This window comes from Ambystoma mexicanum, chromosome 11, assembly GCF_040938575.1.
Source record: "Ambystoma mexicanum isolate Mex_15411 chromosome 11, UKY_AmexF1_1, whole genome shotgun sequence".
Lineage (NCBI taxonomy): Eukaryota > Metazoa > Chordata > Amphibia > Caudata > Ambystomatidae > Ambystoma > Ambystoma mexicanum.
Genome location: NC_090934.1, coordinates 819,752,376 through 819,761,270, shown reverse-complemented (window position 1 = coordinate 819,761,270; position 8,895 = coordinate 819,752,376). Strand labels below are relative to the sequence as shown.

The window sequence follows — 8,895 nt, the reverse complement described above, 5'->3', positions numbered from 1 at the left end:
TGTAACTACTCCCCAGGGGGAGACTCTTTCTTGGAGTTTAGGGAGGTGAGGCCGCTAACCGATAGTCCCCCTAGAGGTGGTAACATGAGGGAGGACCTCATAGGGAGGAACTCCCTGCCTGGGTATAAGGATGAGAGTGTGGGATATGGCACCTTTAACACCAATCACAAGGGGTAATAACACCCAACTACACCTTACACATGATAAAATCAGAGAATGTATTACTGTAATGTTCAGACAGTCTCCCTGTGATAGGACTGGGACGAAGAAGAACCATGACTGCTACAGTCAAGACTGATTCAACTAGCTGCTCTCAATCGGACTGATTTTACACTAGGGCAGTACCCGCTCCTTAAAACAAACAGCAAAGAAGGACTAGGAAAACCACCTTTGGGAGGAGAGTCCGACAAGCAAGGATGCTGACAAAAAGCCCACGTCCTGAGGCGGTAGCGAGACAGCCGTCTGAAGTGCTGGAGTTGAACCAAGGGACGCAAGGGAACCGTCTCATCCAACAGTCACGAGCCAGCAAGCCTGAAGTTGAATGTCAGTGCGGTGGTGGCGTGACCTGTAGCAGGTGGATTATACGATCCAAGAATGATACGCTGACCATTAGAATTAGCCTACGGCAGAGCCACATGAGAAATACAAGAAACTGTTGTGGTTGCGAGACCTGTAAAGAAGAGTGTGACAGACAACAAAGTGGAGCGGACAGAGGAAGAGAGTGACAGGCACAAAGTTTAGCCAGCTGAAAGGAGAGTGGAAGAAGAATAAAGTAGACGATCAAACCCCCGACCCCTGCCAAAACCGGTGAAGAATTCCAAGAGAAGGTAAAACGGAACAGTGATAAGTCCAGGAGGGGCCAGGGCAACGTGTGAACTGGAAACAGAGATAAAAGAAGTTAACCATTGTGTGAAGCAATTCCCTGGTCACTTCCATAAGACTGTGGTATTGAGTAGTTGAGAAAGACTCGAGGAGCCTCTCCCTCATCCCAAGTTGAAAGACAGCGTTCAAGTAAAGAGAATATCAAACCATTGGAAGGAATTAAACACGTTGATGAAGGATTTAATGCTGAAGTATATAAAAGGAATCTGCATAAGCTGGACATTAGATAGAAGGGAGCCATTATAGTTTTGTTACAAGTGTGGAACTTTGTGAATTCAGAACATTATGAGACTTTTACTCTTCTGGGTAGTGATAAGAACTCTTTGGTTAGCTTAGTTGTTTGTGTTGTAGTGACAGGGATAGTGTAGGAGTTTGACTATGGTGGAATACTTTCTTTTTGACAACAGATTTTCAGGTGGAAGTTTTAGTTTTGTTGAGGTGGGGAACCACCTCTAGTTAGGGGCAAGATAGGTGTTGCATACTTTTATCCATAAATAACGCTTATAACAAAAACCATGATGATTTTGGTCATAATGCTCATTCCAGGTCACCACAGTCCTCTGGGATCAGGCCATCAATTGTGCTTGGGTACAAGACCTCCCCCTTTACTGTTTGAGAAGAGCCAACCTCAATAGCAAGCTTCACAGGGCTTCCGAATTCAGCACCTTCTGGTTGGAATAACACAACCTCTTGTAAATCAGGATTAGATGGTAGTTGCTGGTGTGCTTCAATTTGTGCAGGGCATTAGAGGGACTGGTGGAAAGAGTCCAGCCATCTCAAGTGAGGAGAAAGGCATCCCTGTGAGGGTTCTCCCCTCCACCTTGCAAGATGCATACAGAGTACACTTTTTATTCCAAGTCAGCATACCCCAAGCTCAGAAGATTGGCTGTAATGTTTTCACATGATGTTCCCAATCATGGTGGACGTATTACTTTCAACCCATAATATCCGCCCATACATTCTCCTCCTTCACCACATGCAATGCTATTGTGAAAACATTGCAGGCACAAGCCCCACAACATGAGTGCGAACATGCAGAGAGTTGCAGACCTCATGCTGAGCTGACATAAAACTGGGTTGTTGTGTTGTCAGTGTAGATCAACATGCGGTGGTGACCTGCCAGATGGTGCAAAACACTTTCAATGTCAGATTGCTCAGAGTGCTAGTCAATTTATATGGTGTGCCTGTTCCTCCAAGCTATAAAGGTCATGGACCTCCTATTGCTCCATTAGGCACCTCAACCTGAAATACTGGGGTCTGTCACAAGGGTCTTGCTCAGGGATGGGTAAAAGGCATTTGCAAAGTCTGGTTCCTTCCCTCCATTCACCCTGCAATTCCTGACAACCTATTCCCTGTGTCTGAGCCGGTGAACAGAGGCTCACAAGGTGTAATTATATATCTTTCATGTGTTAGGTTATGTTACCAATAGTTGTGAACTGCAGCGTACACCCAAAGGCATCTTGGCGCTAGCTAGTAGAAGGAGGATGGAAAGAGCTAGAAAAAATATGTTTTTGAGAATTCTCAGTAGCACGTAAAGCACAGGGAATAGAATTCCAGAGCTTGGCCGCGGCGACCGGAAAGGATCAGGACCCAATACGAGTGTCCTTGAGTCGGGTGACAGAAACAAGGCATGCATTTGCCAAGTGGAGTTTCCAAGCAGGAATGTACAGACAGAATTTGGCCTGTAGATATTCTGCCCCAGTTCCATAAAAGGCATGATGAACTAGACATAAGGCCTTGACCTGAATGCGCTTGGTCATGGGAAGACAATGAAGATGGAGCACAACCATAGTAATGCGAGCACAGCTAGGTGTGGAAGTGGCTACTGTGGCTGCAGAGTTCTGCAGGACTTGAAGGTGCCATAAGAGGTAGACAGGTTATACCAGAAATAGGGTGTGGCAGTGGTCCATGCAGGTCATAACAAGTGAGGACACCACAGAGGCACATAACTGAGAAAGGAGAAAACAAAGAACTGTACCAAGGGTTTTCAGTTGAAGATAGCCCCTTTGACATCTGCACTCATCGGAGATTCCGCAGTAGAGAGGCTGATATCTTTACCCCTAAATCCTTCACTAGCGGAACAGGAGAAGGAAAAGGGCCCAAAGGAGATGGCCAAGAAGAGGGTGTCCAAAAACGCAGTAGAGGAAGGAGGGCCCACCACCAACACATCCATTTTTTCCCCATTGAACGTGAGCCAGCTATTACACATCCATGCAACCACAGCTTTGAGGCAGGCCCTAAATCTGGTCGCTGTCTCGACAAGAGAGAGATCTAAACGGACCAGAATCTGTGTCATCTGCTAAGAGTAACATTGGAAGCCGTGAGAGCAGATAAGCTTGGTAAGAGGTTGCATGTACATGTTAAACAAAACTGGGAAGATGGAGCAGCCCTGAGGGACTCACCATGTCAAGGCAGTGGGCAGAGTGAAAGGAGGGGAGGGGAAGACGGTTAGGTCAGAGAGAAACAAAGAAAACTAGGAAAAAACTGCACCAGAAAGGCCGGCCCGGTCGAGCAAGACAGCATGGTCAATGGTATCAAAGGCGTCAGATAGGTCAAGTAACAATGCACTGACGCTGCCCAAGTCGTGCAACCGAGCCACATCTTCAACATTGGAGACCAGCACCCCCTCAGTGCCACGTTCTGGATGAAAACCGGATTGCGAAGCATGGAAGAATAAATATTACTCAAGAAAGGAACTCAGGAGAGGGCAGACTAAGGCTTCAAAAAGCTTCATAAGAAATTGAAGAAGCAAAATGGGACGAAAATTAGCCAGGACAAGATAGTCTAAAGAAGGCTTTTTCAAAAGTGGAACAACCAATTCGTGTTTGAGAGAAGGTGGGATCAGACCGGTGAGAAAGTATTAACAGCATGTGTGACCAGAGGACCAATCAGGGGACACAGCCCTTCAAGTTAGATCACCCGCAGCAGGGCAGACTCCTGCTGGGGCACTGCGTGGGCACGGCCCCTGGCCGGCCCGGGGTGTGTGATGGTTTCACCATGGAGCCTGGGTTGGGCAGCGAGAACCAAGTGGAGCAGAGACCGGTCCCTCACACCCAGTATATAGTGAGCTGGAGGAAGGTGACTAAGCTTTCTTGCAATCTGTGTAGCCAGTGGGGGACCTCTCGGCAAAAGCGTACAGGTTCCTTATAGACCGAACTGGAGAACAATTTCAAATTGACGCCCATCCACACTTCCAGAGCAGCCCGGCCATCTGGTCCTTGCATTCTTTTCTATGGCCAACTACTAGATGGCCGGGCTCGCAGAGCGGCCATCTGGTCGTGCATGCTTTCCAATGGGCCCGGACAGGAAGGGCCTTTGGCCCCAGTGGCAAGCAACCAGCGGGTGCCCACGGGCAGGGGGTAGCAGCACCCCAACCCGACCTCTGGCCAGGGCCATCCTGGAGCTCTAGAGGGGGGGGGCTTTAAAGCTTTTCCCATGGGGGAGGGATGGGGACCCCGACGGGGCTCCCCACAACCGCAGCAAGGATTGGGTACGGTGGATGCACGTGGGACACAGGCACCCGAGGATGGGGCAGCACCCCTGGCCTCCCTGGAGCTCTGACATGGCCGCATTAGAGCTTTTCCACCCAAAGGGTGGGCAACTTTCTGAAATCATTTTACAGGACCCTTGCCCAGAAGGCGGGGGACCTTTTCCCTACAGGGTGTCAGGATTCCATCATTTAGAAGGGCGAGTACTGTCAGGGCCCCAATACCAGCCCATGCTGGATGCCGTAGGGGCACCAATCACTGGGCCACAACATCTGTTGCTCCCCGTTCACGACCAGGGCATTCTACAATGTTAGTGCCTGTTCAGCAACATCACCATCACTCGCACTCCACTCCCACATCTTCGTTACAACCTACACACAACCTGGAGGTTGCCATGGCGACTTTGGCGCCCGTTACGTTCTAGCGTATGACGCGTGCGGGAGGCGGGTGCATCAGGTATTTAGTTTCCAGGTTACCGGCACTCAGTGCTTCTGATTTTTCTAATACAGTCACTATTTTGCCTTGCCCTTGCCTTGATCCTGCCTTCTTGTTTCTCCCTGCTTTCTGGCTTTGGTTCTTGCTCCTTGTTTTGCCTTTGCGGAAAACAACCCGGACCGCTATTTGACCTGCAACCTGTCTGCTGATTTTGTCATTGTTTGCCCAGTCTCGGAAAACGAATCCGGACCGCTATTTGACCTGCAACCTGCCTACTGATTTAGTCTTTGTCTTAGCCAGCACGGAAAAAGTGCTGGCTAAGACATTGTTACAGCGACTTCAGAACTGTTGCCCGCCTGTCTCGTTCAACTCCTCGCTACCTCTGACACCTCCCCTCACGTATATTGCCTCAAACTGCCCTGGCTGACTTTTGCAACCACTCCTTTGCCTCTGGAGTCTTCCCATCCCCCCTCAAGCACTCCCTTGTGCACCCTCTCCTTAAGAAACCCTCTGCCGACCCCTCCTGTCCGGCTAACTATCGCCCAATCTCCATCACTCCCTTCCTGGGCAAGCTCCTGGAGAAACTGGCCATCTCCCAGCTTAACCTCCATGCTGAAGCTGTTGATAGTCTCCATGACCATCAATCTGGCTTCAGAGCGGCCAGAAGCACGGAAACTGCTCTCCTGAACATCCGTGAGGACCTGCTCTTGAACCTCGACTCCAACACTCTGTGTGTTCTCATTCTGCTCGATCTCTCTTCTGCCTTTGACACTGTCAACCATGCCATCCTGCTCAACCGTCTCCGTGATAACCTGGGTATCACTGGTCAGGCTCTGGCGTGGCTGACCTCTTTCCTTTCCAATCGACCCTCCCAGGTCCAACTTGGGTCCTTCCTCTCTGACATCTTTTTCTCCACCTGTGGCGTTCCCCATGGATCTAATCTCTCTCCCTGGCTGTTCAACCAGTATCTGGCACTCCTTGCCCACCGCATCGCCGCCCTCTGCCCCAACTTTCAGTGCTATGCGGACGATACCCAGCTCATTTTCAGGCTACCCTCGGCCTCCTCCTCTCCCTCCCTCATCTCTGACTGTCTGTCTGCTATCCAGGAATGGTGTGCTGCCAATGACCTCTGCCTTAATGCTAGTAAGACTGAGATCCTACTCAACGGCACACCCACTCCCTCCTTCCCTGCAGCTCTCTGGCCGGCCTCTCTTGGCCCTCTTCCTGCTCCTACCTGCAAGGCAAAAAACCTCGGGGTCATCTTCGACTCCACACTCTCCTTCTCTCCTCATATATCTGACGTCTCTAAGAAGTCACATTACCAGCTGCACCTCCTCAGAGGTATTCTTCCCTTCCTCTCCTTCCCCCAGAAGCTCACTGTCTCCCGAGCACTGGTTCTCTCGAAGCTGGACTACTGTAACAGCCTCTATCTTAATCTGCCTGCCTCCACTCTCCACCCTCTGCAACTCATCCAGAACAGAACTGCGAGACTTGTCCTTGGCCTCAAGCCCAGGGACCGTATCTCTCCAGGACTGAAATCTCTACACTGGCTCCCAGTGGCTGCGAGGATTAAGTTCAAAACCCTCTGCATTGTCCACAAGGCCTTCTGGGGCCTGGGACATCAATACCTTCAACTCTCGCTTCCTAAATACCTTCCTTCTGGAGCTCTTCGCTCACCCGCCTCTAACTCCCTCAGGGTCAGCCGCTTCTCGAAGCAACGAGATGGGGGTAGATCTCTCTCCGTGGCAGGGGCCTCCCTCTGGAACAGCCTTCCTGCCTCCCTGAAACTGGAGGAGAACCATCTCCGGTTCCGGAAGCACCTCAAAACCTTCCTCTTCACTTCTGCTTTCTCTCTCCCTCTCCCCTGCTAAATTCTTCACCAAAACTGCACTGATTCTGCAACTGGGCCACTCTCACCGACCTCGGTCCTGGGCCCAGTCACTCTTCACTTGCACTGCCTCCCTGGCAACCCCTGCACTGCCGGACTGTCTCTGTATCACTACAGCCCCCCCCCAGCACTTGTCTGCACTTACCTTGCACTTGCCACCAGCTGGCCCTATTTATTTATTATTTTATTTCTATTCTACTTATTTGTACTGCACTCCCCCCCTCCCCCTTCCCCTTGCACTTTTCCCTTCCCCCCTACCCCTGCACTTGCGCGGTCTGAATGACACCTGGCCTAGTAGGATTGTTGTCTGTCTTCCCCTTGTTCCCCCCTCCCTGCCTCGTCGCGCCTTAAAACACTTGTGTATAAGCCCGTTACAAATGCCATATCATATCATATCATATCAAACCAGCGCAGGAACTCTTGGACTTCCATCCCTGGTGCTATTAGGTCGTAGGCGTCTGCATTCCTTCGGGTTAGGCGGATCTCGGGACTAGGGACTGTTGAACACCTCGGCCTAGGCGTCCCCGTGCCATCGGGACAGTTTACTCTCGCAATATACACCGATGGGCGGTGACTGGACGAACCTTCATTCCACGGACGGCAGGTAAGTGTTCTGACCTTATTCTCACCTTTTATGTTCTCTCAGGACGGTTCTTTTTCTGTATTGTTAAAGACCTGTCCTCTATCCTGCCGGGGGAGTTGGGGGGGATATCACCAGCGCATCTACCCCTTACTTCCAGTCCTACACAGAGGGGTCCTTAATCACTCGTCTGGACATTCCAGGTCTCACTGGAAGGTTAGCCAAAGTACTAATTGTTTAATGTTTGTTTTGATCGGAATGTTCTCCGCTTAAGTCCTTGCTTTCTTCCAGTTTTTCTAACTGTGGCAGCTGCAAGCTACTCTCGACAAATGTTACCTGGTTCCCGCTGGTGTCCTTTCATCTCTCGGCCAATTGACCTCTCTGTGTGTATACTTACCCAGAGAGTTACATGGGTTAGGAGAAATCTTTGCCTACACTACAAGGGCAAGATCTCCTATCTTCCAGTTGCCAGCACAGCATTCTGACATAGGGACCACGCCGGGGCTCGCTGCGACCGCCGCTGGGCTCTTGGACTTGGTCACACACAGGTGACACTTGCCCAAGGACCGGGACTAACCCATGAATGCAGTGGAACTCCGGCCTGGCCGCTCTTAGCGCTTCTAGTCCTGCAAAGGAAAGGGGCCAGCTCGGGGCGCCCCTTGAGACCAGTATCGCATTTCAGACTTGGTCACACACAGGTGACATTACCCCGAGGACGTGGAGAGCGCCAGGGCCGCCCTAGAGCTCCGGTCGGGCTGTGTTACCAGCCTCTACCGCGCAGAGGTATGGGCACCCTGCAGGGTCGCAAATTCTGCTACTTGCACTTGCCTTCGCTCCACTGAAGCTGTAGTCAGAAATAGGCACCAGAATTTCCATTTACAACGTCCATCTGTGCATTCAGTGGAAGTTCCGCCCACGGAAACAGCGTTGCTTGGGCCGGCACTTACGGTACAGCCTCTGCGCACTAAGCCACCACCGGCAAACCAAGGTCCAGACTCCACAGAGCCGTCGTACAGGGAGACACTTGCACATCGACCATTAAACCCCACAGAGTGGGGGCTTACGGAATCCGACCGGAGACAAATGTAGAAGTCAGCCGGGTCAGACGCCACTTGGGCCATCTGGTCCGAATGCCCCGGCCCCATGGCCAAATGGCGAGTTGGTTCCCCAACCAGATGGCCCGGAGGCCAGAGGGCCATGCCCGCCCTGACGCCACCATCCAGGGGCCAGGGCTTAAGGCCCCAACGCCTCTGTGCACTGGGGTTTAAGCTGCCACCTCTCTTCCCCACTTGCCCGGGGCTTAAGGCGCCACCACCTCTGCACACAATGCAGCCGGGGCTTAAGCTGCCACCCCTCTTCCCCACCTGCCCCCCAAGGGCTGGGTCGAGCCACTCTGCCTGCAGCCGGCTGGGCAGGGGCCATGCCATCTGGTCTGCCCGGCTGACTTTGAAGGGAGGCGAGCGATCCCCGCCCAGCCCGCACACCCCTGCAGGTGTGTGCCCAGTGTGGGTGGAAGTTTCCCCATGCACCCCACTGCGCAGCGGGAAGGATGGATGGATGGATGGACGTCCTTGCGGCATCACCACAGCGCCCTTTGACAAAAGCTTGTCTCAGAAGATGAC

General features: G+C 51.9%; 1 pseudogene; it reads right to left on the bottom strand.

The window, feature by feature from the left end:
• Positions 1–8,870: 8,870 nt before the first annotated feature.
• Positions 8,871–8,895, bottom strand: part of LOC138505208 (28S ribosomal RNA) — a 3,621-nt pseudogene continuing 3,596 nt past the window's right edge.